Source organism: Phocoena phocoena, chromosome 8 (genome assembly GCF_963924675.1).
Source record: "Phocoena phocoena chromosome 8, mPhoPho1.1, whole genome shotgun sequence".
In the NCBI taxonomy this organism is placed as follows: Eukaryota; Metazoa; Chordata; class Mammalia; order Artiodactyla; family Phocoenidae; genus Phocoena; species Phocoena phocoena.
The window spans coordinates 92,866,307-92,888,918 of record NC_089226.1 but is presented as its reverse complement, the minus strand read 5'-3'; positions in this window follow the sequence as shown (position 1 = coordinate 92,888,918).

Genomic DNA, 22,612 nt, shown 5'->3' with positions numbered 1-22,612 from the left:
AATATTTCCGATTCAGGTCTTATCTTTGCCTTGCTCTGTTTAGTAAGGGGGTCTCTGGGACTCAATCTCCTCATGCATCAAAGAAAAGTAATATAGAAGTAATATTTTACATTCTTTCCAACTCTAATATTCCATAGATTTTAGATGTTCATTGTTTTAGAATTTGTCTTATTGGTTTGGTGATACTGCAATAAGGAGCAGAGAACCATAATTCCACTTAAGATATATATAAAATATTGGTATAAATATAGTAAGTATAGAAATGTAATAATTGGATTTCTGGCGAGAACATAGACATTGAAATATATCAGCTGAATAGTCGCTGTTCTTTGCATGAATGTTACCTTGAATTTGTGACTAACATTTTTACAGTTAATGAAGTGCTTCCATATCCATCATTTAAGTATATTATCAAAACCAACACCATACATAAAAATAAACTCAAAATGGATTAAAGACCGAAATGTAAGGACAGGCACTATCAAACTCTTAGAGGAAAACATAGGCAGAACACTCTATGACATAAATCACAGCAAGGTCCTTTTGGACCCGCCTCCTAGAGAAATGGAAATAAAAACAAAAATAAACAAATGGGATATAATGAAGCTTAAAAGCTTTTGCACAGCAAAGGAAACCATAAACAAGACGAAAAGACAACCCTCAGAATGGGAGAAAATATTTGCAAATGAAGCAACTGACAAAGGATTAATCTCCAAAATTTACAAGCAGCTCATGCAGCTCAATATCAAAAAAACAAACAACCCAGTCCAAAAATGGGCAGAAGACCTAAATAGACATTTCTCAAGAAGATATACAGATTGCCAACGAACACATGAAAGGATGCTCAACATCACTAATCCTTAGAGAAATGCAAATCAAAACCACAGTGAGGTATCACCTCACACCAGTCAGAATGGCCATCATCAAAAAATCTACAAACAATAAATGCTGGAGAGGGTGTGGAGAAAAGGGAACCCTCTTGCACTGTTGGTGAGAATGTAAATTGATACAGCCACAATGGAGAACAGTATGGAGGTTCCTTAAATACTAAAAATAGAACTACCATATGACCCAGCAATCCCACTACTGGGCTCTCCCTGGTCTGAGAGCTAAGATCTTACCACATGCCTCGCAGCCAAAAAACCAAAACATAAAACAGAAGCAATATTTTAACAAATTCAAAAAAGACTTAAGAAAAAAAGAAATTCAAATAAGAAAAAAGAATGAATGTGTTCTGTATAGCCCTAAGAGAATGTGACCTAATGCTTATGTTGATGGTGTGTAAATGAGGGTTTAAGAGTTGAAAAGAGTAATAGTGTTTGCCCCATGCAGTTGTAGGAGGCTTATTGCACATAGCAAAGCTAAAAATAAGGATCTTACCTGAAATAATGGAAAGAGGTAGTTGTCTTTTGTCTTGGGATATGAGGAATATAGGTACAAAGAGTAAAAGTATAATGATATATTTTCCAGAACAAGTATGAATAACACATGCAACTAAAAGAAAAAGTAGCTTTTGGATTTTGATGACACCAATTAATACCATATGGTTAACATGTTTAATTTCAATATTTCTCCTTTCCCCTTGGATGCAGGAACCATATATCCTCTTTCCAATGCCTTAACCCATTCCCCAAGCACAGCACAGTGCTTTGTTGCTAGTGAGAATTCCTCACTAGATGTATATTGAGTATTGCCATGTTCTGTTGTTTCTCATCATTAAATCTGTTTATCAGCACATTCACACAAAATTAGAAAGAAACAACAACAAAAGGATAATCCTACCTGGTTTTCTTCCCAGGAAAAAGCAGTGACACTAATGAGATACTTTTCAAGGGTAAAAATTAACTGGCAAAAAATCTGTTCTGTGTCTCTCTAGGCGCAGTATAGTTATCAGTCCTGAGAGGAATGACACTCAGTCTTGTGTAGATGGTGGAGTCTGAAATCACAACTGTTGACAAGTTTGGGGAAATCAGATGCTTATGAGCAGACTTCACTTTTCGACCCACAAATGTAAGCTAGGTGGGAGATGGTGAATGAAATCTTTCAAGGTGGGAAAGTTATACCATCGACTAAGGTGAGCTTAGCAATTTATACCTGTTTAGGAAGAGTCACCTTCATTTCAACCATCAGATTCATGTGCAAAAAATAAGTTTATATTCCAGTGGTAGTCAGAGATGGCATTCACAAATACAACCTACCCCTGTGGATGTTCCTGAGCAGTCAGCTGCATGTGCATGAGTGTATACACACACACACACGCTCACACATACACAAATTATGTATTGAAATATGTGCTTTGTTTTTGGTGAGAAAATTTATAGCTTCTATTGGATTCTCAAAGGGCTGTCGCCCATATAAAGAGCCGTTATTCCTCCATGTTTTTTTCCCCCTTAATAAGATATATGAAAATTCAAGTAAATGATAGTTGACATGATGAATGGGATAACCTTGAATAAATTTTAAATATTTCACTCCTATGAAGTTTTAGCTATTCCTCATAAAAGACCTCAAAGTTGATTGTTAGCCCCCAGTTTGTACCTACTAAGGTTGAGAATCCCTGCTCTAGGAAGCTACACAGAATCAGAGAAGCACAGACTTTCAGAGTTGACTCCCAGAATTCATTTATTATAAGTAATTTTTAAATTCATTTTCTGTAAAAAACACAGTGCAACCCTCTTCTCAAATAAAATATGCAAAAATCCCAAATGTATAAAACACGTAGAAAAGAAACCGCTTTGACTGGAGTCTGTGCCCTTGGATTGTTCCTGTTCAGCCTCCTCCCCACTCTCCACAGCACAGCTAGAGAGGCTCCCAAAGTTTTAGTTCCTTTATAGTCAGTTATTTTCTACGTTCTCTGTTGTCATTATTTCAGTGTTTTGCTAGTGAATTTCAAAGTATGAATTACGTCATGTAGCTTCTTAAGAAAGAGTTAGAAACTGAAGGTCTTGGTTGACTCCCTGTTAAGTTAAAGTAATTAAAGTAATTATGGTGATGATGATACTAATGCCAATGATGATAATAACAATGATGGTGATATGGTGATACATACGCACAGGGTTGTCATGAGGTTTACATGAAAGAGTGCTCATGACGGGTCACTTTCTTAATAACCTAAATCCACTCCTGATAACCCTGCCTTTAGCTGAAAACTATTAAATATAAATACAGTTCTATTAATTTTAATGGGAAAGTTATGATGCTTTTGGTCCCAACCTAAGGCAATTTTCAAAAAGAGAAGAATATATCAATTGCATAATGAAAAAAACTAATAACTATTTGGAAGTAAATTAACATGATTTGTAGGTAAAATTTAATGTAACAAAGATTTTCTTTCTCACTGAAGGAGTAAGGGAAAGGTGAATGGGTAATAGATAGTTGTAAAAGAAAGTGCAAAGAGTTGTTCATTATATTTGTTTATTTATATTTCGGCTTTATTGAGGTATAATTGACATACAGTATAGTAAGAAATTTGAAGTGTACATTGTGATGATTTGATATACATTTTCAAAGGATTCCCCCATCTAGTTAATTAACATATGCTTCACCTCACATATTTTTTTCTCTTTTTCTTTTGGTGAGAATATTTAATTTACACTCAGTAAATTTCAATTATACAATAGTGTTATCAACTATACTCACGTGTTTTACATTAGCTCCTCAGTCCTTATTCATCCTATAGCTGAAAGTTTGTACCCTTTTATCAGTCTCTCACTATTTCCCCCACTCCTCAGCCCCTGACAACCACTTTACTCTGTGTTTTTATGAGTTTGACATTTTTTTAAAGATTCCACACATAAGCGATACAATGTAGTATTTTGTCTTTCTCTGTCTGGCTTATTTCATTTAGCATAATGCCCTCAAATTCCATCCATGTTGTTGCAAGTGGCAGGATTTCCTTCTTTCTCATGGCTGAGTTATATTTATATAACTAAATATATATAAATAATATAAACATGTAGATAGATACACAGATACATAGATATATATAGATATATACCTCATATCTTCTTTATCCATTCATCCATTGATGCACTTAGGTTGCTTCTGTAACTTGGCTATTGTGAATAATGCTGCAGTGAACATGGGGGTTCAGATATCTCTTCAATATCCTGTTTTCATTTCCTTTGGAGATATATATATCTCCAAATACATTATTTTAAAACTGTTTTCTTCAACAAATTTTTATTCTTTTGGGGCTTTTGGTGACTTTGCCCTCAAGCTACACTTAAGTTTATAGCACAATATCAAACCCTTTTATACAAAAATAAAAGCTACAACAATGGTACATTGAAACACATGAGGACAACATACATGTAGAGAAAACTGAAGAGTCTTAGTGCCTTGTCATCACACTTGCTGGGCACTTATATGCAAATAAAACCCATTTAAGTTTATTCAAAATGTAACTCATCAAATTTATTCCTTACAATATTCTCTAACTGGAAACTTTGCTTCAAGTAAATTGGTGAATGTGTCTGCCTGAAGCCATAATGTTGAAGTATTACCTTCTTTCTATACTGTATTTATTTAATGTGTTTTGGGGAAAAAATCATCATACAGAAAAAAAGAGAGTCAGTGTCCAGACAGCCATATCACTTAGGGTGGTGCTTATTCTTTAACTGAACTGTCATCATGTGCGGGTAAGTCTGTATTTCACACAGTTCCAGGCACCAGAGTAGGAAATCAACAAATCGAATTGTCTCCTTCCTCAGCACTCTTTCCCTTTCTCTTTTTCCTCCTATATTCCTTCCAGCTCTAGCTACTCCATTTAAAACTTCAGCTTCACAGAATAGCTCAGACAGGACCTGCAGTTTCCATGAACTACAAAACCATGTCTCAAAACCATGCAAAACAATGTCTCCCTTTCATCTCTGGGAAAACTCCATCTGACTTCAAATCTGCATCTAGGCTGTGTCTTTTTCCTAAGAATATTGAAATATTTCATAGGCATGTCATGTTGTTTTTCAACATCCCTGTGAGGTATAGTGATACATATATACTATTTTTCAGATGAAGAATCCCAGCAAGGTAAAGTGAGCTGTCCAGGTTTACAAAAGCTCGATTCCAACAGTGTCACTTCCCATCTGTATTACCTTGTTTTCTCATTTATGCTTTTCTCAAAATGAGCACGTTGACTAGAGACAGCAGAAGTGCAAACAAACATATCTTTCCCCATAGTATTCTCAGCCTCAGAAGATAAAATTACTAGAAGCATCGGCTTGATATATTCTCCCATTAGAAACTCACAACTTATTGCTCATTCTACCTTCTGGTCACGTATTCACAGACTCACATAAGCAAGTATCCATACCTAGAGGCTGTTCACCTTCTGCCAACTCTACACAACTATCCCTAGTAGTGGCTCACTGCTGCTATTGTATTGGATGTGGTGGATGGAGGAGTCCTAAAGGGCTCAGGAATTATAGTTTGAAACACATTGTAGCAGCCATAGGTATATGCTTTGAAGACTTCAACTTCAGGTTGCATAACTGACTCACAAGGGCCCCAGCCATGCACTCTGAAATCCATGCTTCCCATGGCTGCTCCCAGCCAATGGTGGAGCACAGCATGGTTCCTATGGGAGGCTTGTTACTGGGAGACATGCCTGACGTGATGGCAAACTTTCCTCAGATTGCAGAAAACTCTAGGATACTTCCAACCCACCTGTCCTTTCCTTCCCTCTCTTCTTCACTTTGGGGCAGACTTCCATCCCAGTGTATTGGCTCTCCCAGTCTTATTTGTGTGAAAGAAGAAATAAATCCAGACTTAAATAAGGAGAGACTTATTCAAAAAAGACTATTGCAATAAGGGAGAAGGAACTATTGAAATAAGGAGAGTTTTCTGACCATGAGATTTACAGGGTCAGGCAAAAAGGCTTAAAAAAAATTTTTTTTTTAAGGGAGAGCAGTAAGTAAAGCTAGAAAGAACCATTTATGGGCATGTGGAAGGAGTAAATGGTGTGATCAGACAATTAATCAGGAAATATTTTCCCCTGAAATCAGCTGATTCTTGGAGGGGGTTCTGAGAAAGGTGTCTTTCTGCATTCCAGTGCTCAGTGGTAAGCCAAAGTTCAGGGACTGGGGGAAGGCTGACTCAAGTATGGTTAAGTCAAGTTAATGGGCATTTTATCCAGTTGGACAGTGGTGCCAGTAATTTTAGGTGACAAAGAAATTGTACTCTGTCTGGTTTTGTCATAAATAAACAAGCGGTTCATCTACCAGTCTTGTCTAAGTCAAGGATGTGTTTTTTTGCAGGAAGCCATTTCTTGGAACACAAAAGGGGGGTGGGTTTCTTAACCATCACAGTTTTCCAGGAGCACAGAGCTCCAGCTAAAGTTCAACACTGTCACTTGGCTTCCTGCCCATTTTGTATCAGGTTTTTCACCAAATAAAAATTCTTGTACATTTAATCCTATCTTGCTGTCTGCTTCTTGCAGAACCTGGACTAACACATGTTTCTTATATGCCTTTTCTTACCTTTCCCGTTAGTGTAACATTCTTTATACCAGTGGTTCTCAAATTTTATTATGTGTAGAAGTGATATGTAAATCTTGCTACAATGTAGATTCCTAGGGACCAGTACACAAAGATTTCCTGGATCTGGGGTGGAGCAAGGGATTAAACATGCAGGTTAATTAATTGGGAGAGGTCTTCAAACCACACATTGAATAATACTGCTGTAATCAGTCTGTGCACTGTAGGAAAGTTTATATAATTATATGAATTTATATGTTGATAAAGCTTTATGTAATTTTCGTGTCCCATAGGAGTGTCTATTTGATACATTTCCTTGATTGTGGCTATTTTGGCCTTGCTGCTCATCCATGGAAATTCTTTTGGATGCAGCTCTATTCGTACTGTGGAAATAATGTAACATTATGTAACTTGCCTTGAGTTTGCTGTGTTCTAATTCAGGGGAAGAGTTTCATGAATGAAAACGTTTCTCAGCCTCTGTTAATCATAATATGAATTGCACAGATTATTCCCTACACCTCTGAGAATATTTCAGTACAGTAAATGAAGGGCTGGGACTTCCCTGGTGGTGCAGTGGTTAAGAATCTGCCTGCCGATGCAGGGGAAACGGGTTTGATCCCTGGTCTGGGAAGATCCCACATGCCGCGGAGCAACTAAGCCTGTATGCCGCAACTACTGAGCCTGCGCTCTATAGTCCGCAAGCCACAACTACTGAGCCCACGTGCCACAACTACTGAAGCCCACACGCCTAGGGCCTGTGCTCCGCAACAAGAGAAGCCACCACAATGAGGAGCCTGTGCACTGCAACGAAGAGTAGCCGCTGCTCGCAGCAACTAGAGAAAGCCCACGCACAGCAATGAAGACCCAATGCAGCCAAAAAATAAAACAAAATTTTTTTAAAATGAAGGGCGATCCATTCTACACTCCAGAAATTTATATTATGATTAGTTTAGCTCATGATAGTGAAGAATTTCATAGTTATATGCCAAATTTAATGAGTTTGTGGGGTAAAAATGTTTCTCTTTGTGGGTTATGTAAATCTGTTCAATGCTAATTCAAGAAACACAAGTATTCAGATCAAGATATGTTCCAGCAACAACATGAAATGAGTCACACACTTATCACGGAGGTGGGAAGGCATTAGATTAAGAGCCAAAGACATTAAATCTAGAAGAGTCAGCTACTGCACAAAAATTCAGATAAGGAAAACAATGATCACAGTTTATGAGTAAGCATAGTTATGCTATTTAACACTTAGCATCAATTCTGGAATGGCATAAATAGTGACTGTTTGGGGATTCTCAAAACTTTTGCCCTTCTCATGATGTGACCTAGGACACTTAAGGAATAAGTGCAATGCTAAGGTCAAACAAAATCAAATATAAACAAACAAACATTTTCATGTACATATTTACATATACTTTAAACTATTAACCTGGATCCTCTTTAAAATTATGGAGAAATTAATTAATGATGATTTATTTCTCATTGATCCTACTATCAAAATTTACCTCTGATATAATTGTAAATACCAAATAATACCCAGAAGTATGTTGGCATGCACAAATCTATCCACTTGAAACTCATAAATAATAAGACAATTCTTCTGTCTTTTCTTGATTTCCTCAGACAACTTAGAGCTTCCCAGAAGTACGACTAGCACTGGACATCAGTGAAGCTCACTGTTTAAAACTTGATTAAAGGAGTAGGTCTGTTGTTTTAGGCGGGTCACCTCTGAGGTTTTAGCCTTTTTTGGGGTATCCATCTAAATAAAAAGATTTCCTGACTTAGGTCATTACTTCTTTAACGGTTGACCCATCCTAGGAATGCCCACCAGCCACCTTCATACTTTCATACCTTTTGATGTAAAACTAAAGAGAATAGAGTAGATGATAGTCATTCCTGGGTGGGACTGGGAAATTGCCTTCCTGCCTTAGCTTCCTTTCATGTTCTTAGCCATCATGAGAATACTAAGAAACTTCTTATGAGACTTTGGGAATGACACATGTATCTTCACATGCCCTTTGAAACCCTAGAGAACAGTAGGTGCTATCTTACCCCCAAGAAAATCTTATTCTTGGATAGTCTCTTCTGAAATTTGTGTACATCTATGTGTTCCAGTTTTCCCTTATTTTGCTTATATCCTCAGTATTATCTTGACGTCCTTTCACCTCTATTTAAACTGCAAAAATAAACAAAAAATAAATGATGATTGATTCCCAGGTGGAAATCTTGCCCTTTGTCCTATAATGGCCTTTTAAATCTTTACTTGTCATTGCAGGAGCCATTGGCTGCCTGTCTAACAGTCAATTTAGAGTTGCATGTGGCTGAGAGCCTTTCCTGACATAGGACTATCACCATTATCCCAACATCACTAATTTTCCTTTCTTCTTAAAACTCCTGTGTAGCAATGTTGCTTTAAGTTTTTCTGCTTTGAAATCTTGACATCTCAGAGGAACATGCATATCTATGGGCCTTCATACAATGTTAGGCAATTGTCATCTGAGAATCTTGTGTGTATTTCAGTTTTAATTTTGCAAGAAGGATACTGGGTAATTGCTACTCCTAGGAACTCCTCCTTTATTAGAATCATCTTCCTTGAGATATAAATTCATCTCAGGGAATACCATAGAGCCCAGAGTTATTGATTGTTTCAGCTTGTTTCTACTGATATTCTTTTTTTTAAATTAATTTTTATTGGAGTAGAGTTGATTTATAATGTTGTGTTACTTTCAGGAATACAGCAATGTGAATCAGTTATACATATACATATATCCACTATTTTTTAGATTCTATTCCCATATAGGTCATTACAGAGTATTGAGTACAGTTCCCTGTGCTATACAGTAGGTTCTTATTAGTTATCTGTTTTATATATAGTAGTGTGTATATGTCAATCCCAGTCTCCCAGTTTATCCCTCCCCCTCCTTACACCCTGGTAACCATAAGTTTGTTTTCTACATCTGTAACTCTATTTCTGTTTTGTAGATAAGTTCATTTGTACCCTTTTTTTAGAGTCCACGTATAAGCAGTATCATATAATATTTGCCTTTCTCTATCTGACTTACTTCACTCAGTATGACAATATCTAGGTCCATCCATGTTGCTGTAAATGGCATTATTTCCTTCTTTTTTATGGCTGAGTAATATTCCATTGTATATATGTACCACATCTTCTTTATCCATTCCTCCATTGATGGACATTTAGGTTGCCTCCATGTCCTGGCTATTGTAAATAGTGCTGCAATGAACATTGGGATGCATTTATCTTTTCAAATTATGGTTTTCTCTGGATATATGCCCAGGGGTGGGATTACTGGATCATATGGTACCTCTATTTTTAGTTTTTTTAAGGAACCCCCATACTGTTCTCCATAGTGGCTGTATCAATTTACATTCCCACCAGCAGTGTAGGAGGGTCCCATTTTCTCCACTCCCTCTCCAGCATTTATTGTTTGCAGATTTTTTGATGATGGCCATTCTGACTGGTGTGAGGTGATAACCTCATTGAAGTTTTGTTTTCATTTCTCTAATAATTAGTGATGTTGAGCATCTTTTCATGTGCTTTTTGGCCATCTGTATGTCTTCTTTGGAGAAATGTCTATTTAGATCTTCCAACTATTTTTGGATTGACTTGTTTATTTCTTTGATATTGAACTGCATGAGCTGCTTGTAAATTTTGGAGATTGATCCTTTGTCAGTTGCTTCATTTGCAAATATTTCTCCCATTCTGAGGGTTGTCTTTTCATTTTGTTTATCGTTTCCTTTACTGCGCAAAAGCTTTTAAGTTTCATTAGGTCCCATTTGTTTATTTTTGTTTTTATTTTCATTACTCTAGGAGGTGGATTGAAAAATACCTTGCTGCGCTATAAGTCAGACAGTGTTCTGCCTATGTTTTCCACAAAGATTTTTATAGTATCTGGCCTTACATTTAGGTCTTTAATCCATTTTGAGTTTATCTTTGTGTATAGTGTCAGGGAGTGTTCTAATTTCATTCTTTTACATGCAGCTGTCCAGTTTTCCAGCAGCATTTATTGAAGAGACTGTCTTTTCTCCGTTGTATATCCTTGCCTCCTTTATCATAGATTAGTTGACCATAGGTGTATGGGTTTATCTCTGGACTTTCTATCCTTTTCCATTGATCTATATTTCTGTTTTTGTGCCAGTACCATACTGTTTTGATGACTGTAGCTTTGCAGTATAGTCTGAAGTCAGGAAGCCTGATTTTTCTAGCTCCGTTTTTCTTTCCCAAGATTGCTTTGGCTATTCGGGGTCTTTTGTGTTTCCATACAAATTGTGAAATTTCTTGTTCTGGTTCTGTGAAAAATGGCATTGGTGATTTAACAGGGATTGCATTGAATCTGTAGATTGCTTTGGGTAGTATAGTCATTTTCATAATACTGATTCTTCTAATCCAAGAACATGGTATATCTCTCCATCTGTTTGTGTCATCTTTTATTTCTTTCATCAGTATCTTATAGTTTTCTGAGTACAGGTCTTTTACCTCCTTAGGTAGGTTTATTCCTAGGTTTGTTTTTTTTTTTTTTTTTTTTTTTGATGCGATGGTAAATGGGTATTTTCTACTGATATTCTTAACTGTTATGGGAGTGTCCATATGGCTACTATATATCATCCCATTTAAATCTCCTTAGAGCAATGGGATATATTTTACTTTGAGGTTTACTTCATAATTAGGTTGGTCCCCTATGAGATCCTTGGTCATTATGGGAGTGACCATCAGCACCATGACTCCCAAGGGTCATTCTATTTTAATCAATTTGAAAGAAGAGTTGTAAGAAAATGTAACCATTTTCCTACCCAATTTACTAATTTGTAAAAGTATCAAAAAAATTTTGTAAATGGAATGATCACAACTGAATACTGAATTAGCATTCTAAAGGACAAAGGATGAAATATCTGAAAGTCAAATCGGAAGGAAGAAATGAAAACACATACTCAATAAAAAAGTAGCTCACAACTCTTCTCTCTTTTTAATCTTGATGTGATTTTTATCTTAGGGACATTATTTCTTCCCCTGCATTAGTATATTGACCATGTCCATTCCTCCCTTCCCCAGACCCTTTCCCATAGGTTTCAACAATTTGAATTCAACGGGAGATATGCTGATGTCTCTATTTGTTCATTTCCACACACACCCTGGACTCCACACATGAGTATGACTGTTTCTTCCTCTGCATGCTTCTAATGCTGCATCTTCAACATTTCTTCTCTCACCTTTACCAAAATAATATTTTTATTTTGTAGGACACGATCTTACTTTGGATTTACAGCATCATCTTTTTCAAAAGAATATTAAGACTGTGTGGTGCACTATAGCTAGATTCTCCATTGCACTGAGGGAGGAACCTGAAGACAAAACCAACTGTATTTAGGAGTTTTCAACTTTTCTACTTTTATCAGTTCATGTTACATAAAAGAGAATAAATGGCACTTTAATTAAACTCTCAGATGATACTAAATTGGGAATGTTGCAAACTACAGGAAAGAGAGAGGAATGACACTACAAGGACTAAAGAGGTTTAGCTATGCAGGTGGGTAGAACCAAGAGAGCACAAATCACCCCAGAAAACGTTCCAAGTAATTTAAAACTACGCTGTGCACTGCACATACGTATATATGTGGGTTTCTGTGTGCACTTGTTCTATTACACTATTTAAGTTTAAACACATACAGTTTCATGGAGGAAAGGCAAGCCAGGACAGCCATAATAATCTAGGGTACGTACTGCTTCCTCTTTGCAGTGATTTGGCCTTGGTGTTAGCCTGTATCAAATAAGAAATTCTGTTTTTTATTTATAAAATGAGGAGCTTGCATAAAATTTATGAGCCCTCCAGCTTTCAAAAGTACATGAATAAATGCTTGAGTCATGGTTTTTATGGCAACTAGATTATAGAACATGGAGCCATTTGAAAATAAATAAGATATTAACTAAATTGTCTCCTGTTGCTCTTATTTTTCAAGTGAGTGCCCCTTATGACTTCTCTACATCATCCCACCTTTCATCAGCAATTAACTTTGTTCAGGCTCAAGCCACACTGATGACTTCCGCCAAAAGGCTCACGAATATTTTGACCTTATGATACCTATGGAATGGAGGGCATTCTTAGGCATTATTTGGGGAAAAAAGAGGGTACCAAAGCCAATATCCATAAGTTGACCTAAGGATGATCTGCCTAATTGTAGACTTCCTCTGAGTCACTGCCTGATGAGGTTAGGACAGATTAGGCTAGGAATCAACAGACCAGAAGGGGACATGCTGGCTGGACTTGTGTACCTAAAAGCAAGGGTGTGAGAGGTTCTGATATACCAGAAAATGAAATCTTTGTGACTGAGCTGTGTTTGCAGATGGCACCTTGTCTGCCAAAAGGTACTTGAGTCTTGTGGAACAAAATGGTTTGGGTTTTGTCCTTTCTCTTACTAAGTGGTCTGTAGGAAAGCCTACTCAGGAGGAGCTACCAATTTCCTCTAGTCCAGGGGATGGCCAGTAATTACTGCTGCCTCCGAGGGGCTGTAGGAGCTTTGACCTCTGTAATATAGGGCTGACAGGGATCTTCAGAACTGAGGACTTGGCAGGTCTCTATGCCCATTGCTCCCAGTAGTTGGCATTTCACATCTTTCACAGGCTGAGAGCATGAAGAAAGGAACCAGATATAAGCAGGCTTCTCTTTTGTGTGCTTTTTGGCCTTTCTCCCACAAGTAGGCTCTTATTTTTGCTACAATCACTGTGGGTTGAGTCCATCATTTCAGGAATTATTGGTTCTTTCAATCCCTTTATATTCTATCATTGAGTAGCCCATCTTGAGGTTATCCTAGCCTTAAAAGAAGTGTTTTGGGCATATCAAACCTCTCTGTTTCCGTTGTCTTACTGTACCTTTGAAAATTGCCATCTGTCTATGACCAATAGAGAGAGGAGTGAATAAATGCATCCATATTGGCTTATTAGTCTGTAAGATTTTTCAAAGCAGGTGTAAAATAGGAGGATGTGATGATGGTGATGGTGATCATGACGATCACATGATGACAGATACTTCTTACTGGCTACATATTATGTGTGAGACACATCTTCATTGAAAACCAACTTACTTAAGTACTAGGAAGCAATACTATTCTTGCTTCCATTTTACAGATGAGGAAACTGATTCGATTAAAAGAAATTAGCCAGATTTTTCAAGATCACACTTTTTTATTTGCAAGTGATAATGACCATCTCAAATTGGCCTAAGCAATTTGGAGTACCTTGGCCCACATTATTGCTATGTCTATTGGTGGTTCTGTCTACAGCCTAAGATGGATTCAGAGGCTCAAATAATTCAGTCAGATTTACTTTCCCTCCAAATCTTGGTCTGATTTCCTCTGTGTTTTTTAGGTGTCATTTTAGCGTAGACTCCCTCAGTATATTGTCTGTAATGGCCAATGTAGCTCTAAGCTTGTATTGCACTTTTAGCATGCAATCACAAGGAAAGACAGAGTACCTCAATCTCTACAGCTTCAGAAAAGGCCTCGGGAAGGACCCTGACTGACCAGGTTTGGATCCAATCCATGATCCAATCACCATGGCATGAGTGGTATAGAACTTCAGTTTAGTAGGTCATAGTTACACACCCGCCTCTGAAGTACAAGACTGGGGAGGAGTCACCTTCACCCAAATTACATCCTTTTGTTCCCCGTCAAAACAGGGCTTTCCATACAGGAAGGGATGGAGGAAGGGAACGCGTGTGGGAAGTCACAAATTTATACATTTCAACATCCTCTACTCTCAGTCAGATGGTGTGAGATCCAGGATTTAGACACAAATAATCTGTCGCTGGATTCAGCACTATTCTGAGCAAGGCAGGCCTTCCGCTTGTTGGTTTGTAGAAATTATCTCACTTAAGACTCATTACAACTCCTGGGGGCACATATTAGTTGCCTCATGTTATGGGTAAGGAGCTAATGTAAGGCAAGGCAAAGTGACTTGCCTGATTCCATAGAATTTCTAAGTGACCAAGCCAAGAACTAAATTTAAGGCTATTTGACTTTGTTTCTGGATTCTTTTCACTGAACCATGGCATCGTAACCAGCATCATCTGACTGTCAGCAGGGGACAGGGGTTGTGGTCTATATTCATCAATTTTGCTATTTAACAGACAAATACAATATCTCGGAGGCTTACAACACAGATCTTTATTTTTATCACTCATGGTCTGCTGGTCAGTCGGGGCGGCTCTGCTTTGGCATGGGGGGGGTGGAGCTGAAGTCTGCTCTATCTATTGCATTCTTGAGCCCAGGCTAGAGTAACAGAAGCCATCCAGAGGCCACTCTTTTCACGGTGGATCAGTGAAATGTCAGAAGGCACTTCCATCCATGCAAGCGCATTTTAAGTCTTTGCTTGCATCTTGTCCACTCACATTCCATTGGTTTAAGTGAGATATGTGATCCAGCTCTGCATTCATGAGCTAGGGAAATACACTCTTTCCACAGTGGGAGGAGGAGATGGAATGGTCTGATTAATCTTGAGGCACTTTGAAGAACCTAGAGTAAGGGTCCTCAATTCAGACTTGTGCTATTTGTTGTTTCAGAATGCAACTTATTAGAAAAGCATTGGCAACTAGTAAACCTAGAAACATAGAGGTCACAAGTCAAATTTAGGAAGTACTGGTAGTGGAATTGATACCATATAATGGTAAATCTATGAAATAATACTCTTTCTACCAGTCTTTGAAATGTGGTTGATACATCTTTACATATTACAACTGTCTAACAAGGATATGGTAATCACAATACTCTTTTGTGTATCGGTGGCAGTGGGGGGGGCAGAAATATGGTACACTTTGGGGCAATATTTTAAGCTAAAATTGAAGGAGACATGCAACTCTGGAGTGAAAAATGGCTGTGACCACTGACAGCTGGGGAGCTAAATGCAACTGTTTCTTGAGGTGTGAAGTAATAGCTATCAGTCTTTTTATTCTAGTGTCAGTTCAGGACATCAGAGCTTCATAGATAAATCATGTTCTACTGGCTTTTTGCATGGCTAATAGTTTAACTTCATTCCTTTCAAAAGTTCGCTCTATTCATGAAGAGCTACAACCTGATTTTCCTACCAGGAATACTTCCCCACCCTACCCCAAAGCCATGGAAAGCCAGTGGAGGTGATTCTTACATTATTTGTGTTCAAAAAAAGGCAATATTGTTTCTATAATTGAAAATGCAGACACTATTATTAAGAGAAAAACGGTCAGAATTTCAGGTGGGATTGAAATAGGTAAGTTGGTTTAATTCTTGAGGGTGAGAGATGTTGAATACATTTGATTGTCTGTTCATTAAGAAGTAAGCATTCAGTGCACCAGTGTATCTAATATGGTTATAGGAAAAGTGGAAGAGAAAAAAATAGACAAAATAGAAAGTATGATTTCTAACCATGGTGGAAGAAATCAGAAATCCTGGAATTTACTATTAACTAGCTTTTGAACTTTAAAGGGATCATAAAACCTTTCTAGGATGTTATTTCTTTATCTTGAAAATAAGAAAGTGTATCTAGATTTACTACAGTGACAGCTCTGATTCAAACATTACAGAATGTTAAGGGGTTTTCTACCTAACTGGAAAGGCCCAAAACATGTGAAGACTTCATGCTTTCAATAACTATGTGTTGACTGCCTACTACTTTATGTTAGGTTTGTTCTTGGTGTTGGGAATATAATCATGAAAGAGAAAAGCCTCTGACCCTGGAGAGCTTAAATTCTGGTGGAGAGACAGTCAATAAACAAGTAAACAAATAATTTAATGATTTTATTTTAGGTGTTAAAAAATGCTGTAAAAAAATTAAAACAGGTTTTGGAGGGGGCGGGAGAGAGAGAGAGTCTGGGCAGGATAATTTATTTTAGATCATTAGGAAAGTTCTATTTGAGAGATAACAGTGGAGACTTGAATTAAATTATTGTGTTAGTTTTGCAATTATTTTGGAAAAAATCATCTCTCTAGCAAATGTAATGAGCCTGAGGTCGGTCGGCATTTGGAATGTTTAAGGAAAAGCAAAACCAATACCTTAATTATACAGCACAATCTATGTGTAACAAGATAAAAAAAAGTATAAACTGTATTCCATGGCATGACATGAAGGTGTGCTGAATTAATCAGAGGAGGAGGTGAACTGAATAATTCCTGTGATCAAGTCTTGGCTTCATTTCTTTTGTTTTATTGGTCACCAAGTTCTTGATATTTTACCTTCTTAACTTCTTGTATCTACCCCTCATTTTTATTCCAATATCTGGACTTGATACAGGCAGACAGTCGCTTTGAGCCATCTTCTACCAAAAAGTAAAGCTGATCATATAATTCCACTTCTAAATATATATATATTTTTAGATGCATCCCTATCAGCCTCAGAAAAATAGTCAACTCAAACTATACTTGTCACGAGATGACTTTGTGATTTGTCCCTACTGACTTCTTTAACCTCCTCCAGTTCCAAGCTTCCCTACTTTAATTCTGTGGCCATGCGAAACTAGTAAATTTAGTAAGTCACTCTAGTAAATCTAGACAGTTTATCTAGATTTACTCCAGTGACAGCTCTGAATCCCAGAATGCCACGCCCCCCCATATCTTTATCTAAGACCTCTATGTACCCTTCTGTCTAACTTCCTTCATGTGTTTTAGGAATCAGTTAGGGTGTATCTCTGCTGGGGTCTTTCCCTTAATGTTGCAGTCTGTTTCTATAGCACTTGGCGTGCCATAGAAGTATGTGATGGAATTGTCTTCTTCATTGCCTCTTTGCCCCACTAGACTGTGAGTTCCCTGAGAGTCTGGGAAATGTTATTAATCTCTGCATTTCTGGCATCCAGTTCAATGCTTGGCACTTGGTTCAATAAATGTTTCTAAAAATAAAGAATGTGGGACATAATATATGGATTATTTAATTTTAAGAGCCAGGCTGTGTCTTTAAACCAGTCAATTATTTTACCCCATTTGCTTCTCTTCCCTTCCTTCTGCCTTTCATATCTAAATTCATGTTTTTACATAAATCCAAGTGACTGTTCCAAAACTGGTATTTCAGGCTAAATGAGAGAACAACATACCATGTGAAAGAATGGACTTTGTTAAGGACTAATAAAGAATTATTTTTTATTTAAACTCTACTCATGGATATCCCATTGGTCGTCATTATTATTGCATTAGCAATTCTTTTAGTTATTCCCACCTCATTTGCTTCCACGAACAGTGAATTTTTTGCTTTAGTATTTTCATTTGTAGTCCAGATCTTATGAAATGTGGCGGGACTGTTTTTCTCCCTAAGGTAAACAGCCATAGATCTTAATCTAGATTAAGAAAAATTTCATCATCTTTTTGATTACTATCACCATAGTAATCATTTTAGATTGTTTTCCCCTCTCCTTTAATCACTGAGTATTGTATCTTTTTGGAAGAAGGGAGAAAGGAGGGCATTGAGAGACAGGTTGTAGGTCTTTTCTACTGATGTTCACAACTAGTGAGGTAGGTGGCTTTATCTCCATTTCCAGCTGACAAAAATGAGATTCGAAGTTTACTGTTTTGTCTGGGCAAGGTAACTGGTGGAAGAGGTGGAATTGAACCTAAAACAATTTTCTTTTTACTCTATCATGTCCCCTCATTAAAGAATGACCTAAAGCAAAGGATCTATATATTCTGATTTACAGTGCCACATAAAAATGAACATACACAGGTATACGCAAAAATTAACTACATTCTCTAAATGGCAGAAATAGCTTATTGGAAAGTCCGGAAAACAATTAAGCAGACTTTCTGATATTAGTGTAGGCAAAGGCTCTGAGAACTGCTCCATAGACACCTGTAATTCCTCTGACCCAAGTATGAACTCATATTTATAACAGAAAGCAGATTTAGAAGCATGATGTAAGCAATATCTATGGCTGGAAGAATGAAATTAATGACTTACTTTGGAATTACCTTTTCTGATTCATTATTCATAGTAATAAAAACACATGGGGGCTTCCCTGGTGGCGCAATGGTTGAGAATCAGCCTGCTAATCAGGGGACACGGGTTCGAGCCCTGGTCTGGAAGATCCCACATGCTGCGGAGCAACTGGGCCCGTGAGCCACAACTACTGAGCCTGCGCGTCTGGAGCCTGTGCTCCGCAATAAGAGAGGCCACGATAGTGAGAGGCCCACGCACGGCCATGAAGAGTGGCCCCCACTTGCCACAACTAGAGAAAGCCCTCGCACAGAAATGAAGACCCAACACAGCCAAAAATAAATAAATAAACAAATGTGGGGTTTAAAAAAAAAAGAAAAGAAAAGAAAAACACATGGCGATCTTTGTTCCTGGCTGATTCACAGTGATCAATGGCATCATTATTGTCAAGATTTCATTCTTGAATATCAACTTGTTAGTGAATATGCTAACATCTAATATTTATTGCTCTCTTACAATGTTCCAGGCAGTGTGTTAGGGTCTTTACTTCTATTTATTATCAGCATAGTCCTTAAGATAGGTGCCATTTTCTTACAAAATAAATATGGGTTAAAAATAAATAAGTAGTACAGGGTTGTACCTACTGAAAAGTGGCAAAGCAAGACTTGAATCCAGTTTATCTGACTAGGCAGGCTGTGCTCTAAATTTCCATTCTTTGTTAGAGTTCTTGAGAATGCACTCGGACTGGAGTCAAATGCTTTAGTTCCAGGTTTGGTACTGACAAACTATGTAAGCTCAGGCAAGTCACTTTCCTTCTCTGAGCCTGTTTTCTCATTTGTTAAGGGGAATGGATGATGAGAACAATGATTTCTGATGTATCTTGCCACTGAAGAATTAAATGATTGAAATGCCAGAAATGGAAGCTCATTAACTCACAGCAGGATATAGTAATTTCCCAGGATCATCCTGGCATAAATATCAGTACCTGCTGCACCACAGTACTTTTTAAATTAAATTTTATTTTTACTTAATATTTATGTTATTCTCCTTATTATCATTCCCTATAAAATTCCTTCACAGTACTCATTATAACTTATTAATTCCAAATTAGGATGCACAACATAGAGTGTGGAAATGTATTTATGGAAACTGCAGGACTGTATATTTAAAAGAGAACTGTCCTTCTGAAGTAGGTATTCTATTCCATATTTTGCCAATGAAGAAACCACATCTTCAAAGGCTCAGAGGATGGCATGTGAAATCTACAGATAAATAATCTGACTACTTACAACACTGATTTCCCAAGTCTGGACTTGCCATGTTTTGGGGAGTAAATATGTTTATTTTACTGGAGCTTCAGATTCAGCAGCACCTTCCTCTGTGAATTAGGAGAAAGATGATTAGTATCTTGTGAAGTTTTATAAATCCAAGAAGAAGAAATTTGGCAATGACCATAATGGCTTGGAAGGTGCTGATATAAGATGATTTTTTTAAATGCCAAAATCTCTAGATATAGTTACAGTCTCTTGATAGTTATTTTTCCTTGACTCTGCATAGATACGTTCATAATGTACTGCATTTGTTACCTATGTAATTATTTTTGCTTCCAACTCTGACCAAAATTAATCAGAAAAGGAGTTTCTGAGGGTGTGGGTACAGATAACAGTAACAAAGAGTTCACCTGGCCATGTTTTTAGATGAACTGGAATATCCTCGGCATCTTACCCTCCTCCTTTCTCCCTTCCTCCCCATCATCTTAACGACCATGTGGAAAAGGGTTGCTTGCATAAATTATTGAGTTGTACTAGTCTTTGTTGAGTCCCTCTATAGATACTATTTCATTAATTCTTCACCAGAATGCTAAAGGGTAAATATGATTATCCTAGCTACAAATGAGGAAACTGATTCTGAGAGAGATTAAGAATTTACCTAAGAACACATAGCTAGCTAGCCAGTAAAAAACAGATCGAGTTCCTTTTGACTTAAAAACTTATGATCTTTCTGTGATGCTACACTATCTGGGAACTGAAACTCTTCGCATCAGCATGATAATGTTGCTGTCTTAAGAATATCAGTCTTCATAGGTACCCCCCAATTGTATGTCTATAATGTATTTTATACATTTTTATTGAAGTATCTATCTATGCATCTTATTTATCTATTGTAATGTACACAAATACATTACATCTGCAGCTCAGGAAAATTTTATAAAGTCAACACATACATGCAACTAACACTTACATCAACATATAGGAACTATCCTCATCCAGTGGAGGCATGTGGGCAGTGCTTAATTCTCAAGCAATGATGTGTAATGACATCTACAAAATATTGCTAACCAAGGGAGCTCCCCCAAGCCTTAGTGGTATAGGGTTTTTAGTAGGAATGAGTCAGTAGGCATGGACCCATGTGACCGGGCTTGGTTACTCAATTTCCAGCCCTACCAGAGGTCAAACTATTATAGTGTGTTCCAGAGCCCCAATCATAAATCACATTGTTAACATGAGCTGTCTGGCATGGCTCAAGACCCTAGGTATAAAAAGACACTCTAATCAGGTAGAATATTCCAAGGACTTAGAGGTTACCTCCCAAGAGCCAGATCTGTCTTTGGGATGTGCAGAGTTTGAACACCCAAGTCAACTGAATTAACTGTTTACTGCTGAGTTAATTCTTTATTGCATACCAGGTCTCCCAGCAAGGAATTTTCTTTCTTTGTTTAACTGAAAAAATCTACTTTATTTTTGAAAGTTATTTCCACTAGATATAGGATCCTGGGCGGACGGTGTTTTCCCCTCTGTACTCTCAACATGTTACTCCTTTCTCTTGCGTAATTTTGAATGATGAATCTACTGTCATTCTTATCATTGTCCTTCTGTAGTTAATGTTTCTTTTTTCTTTGGGTGCCTTCAAGATTTAAAAAAAATCTTGCAATGTGATAATGATGTATCTAGATGTGTGTGTGCATGTGTGTGTGTGTGTGTGCTCACATGCCTGTACATGCACTATTTGTCCTGCCTGGAATTTTCTAAAATTCTTGAAGTAATATTTACATCCCCAACTTTCCCCCCTCCTTGGCTACTCTTAAGATTTTCTCTTTGTTTTTGTTTTTCAGTAACTTTACTATGATATGATACGATATGTCTAGATGTCTTTTGTTATGTATATATCCTGCTGTGGTTCACAATGAGTCGTGAGTCTGTGGTTTTATCACTAACTTGTAGCAATCTCAGCATGCTGTGCCTTGTCGTCTTCTTGCAGTTTATCCCGATTGGGGTTTGCTGAGCTTCCTGAAACAGCTGTATACGTTTTATAAAAGATTGAAAATTTTGATACATTAGTGACAAATATTATTTGACCTTTCCTCCCCTTTCTCTTCTCGACTTCTTGGACTCTCATGTTTCAGACCACTTTACATTGTCCCACAGGTCACTGAGACTGTTCATTTTTTTCAGCCTTTTATTTCTTGTTCTTTATTTCAACTATAACTTCTATTGCCTTGTTTTCAAGGTTACTGATCTTTTCTTCTGCAGAACCTACTCTGCCATTAAGCCCTTCCGATGAATTTTCAGTTTTATGTATTGTATCTTTGAGCTCTGCATGTTCCTTTTGATTCTTTCTCAGAGTTTGCATCTTTCTGTCTGTTAGGTTTCATATTTTTACTTTACATCTTTGAACATATTTACAAGAGCAGTTTTAAAGTCCTTGTCCACTACTTCCATCATTTCTGTCATCTTGGAACCTGTTTGTACTCACTGACTTTTATTTGTTTATTTATAAATAATATTTTGTGAATAATTTGATATTTATAGTAACATTTGTCTGATTCTTTGCATGTTACTAATTGTTTTGAATACTTGACGTTGTGCATATAATATTGAGGGTTTGGATGTTTTGGGCTTCCCTTATAGATTGTGGGAGTTCATTTTGACAAGTAGCTTAATTCAACTGCAATTCGGCTTCATACTTTCAAATGCTCCTTTTGGAGCCCTCTGAATCTGTGTATAAAGTAGGTCTGCCATGCCCTGTAAGAACTTTCATGATCTGGTTTATAACTGTGTCTTTTCCCCCATATCCCATATTCATTTGCCTTTGTTGCCTCTGTTTCAGGCACATTTGTCTATTTTGCTATTCTTTTTTTTTGGCTGCACTGCACAGCTCGCAGGAATCTTAGTTGCCCTGCCAGGGATTGAACCTGGGCCCTGGCAGTGAAAGCGCTGAGTCCTAACCACTG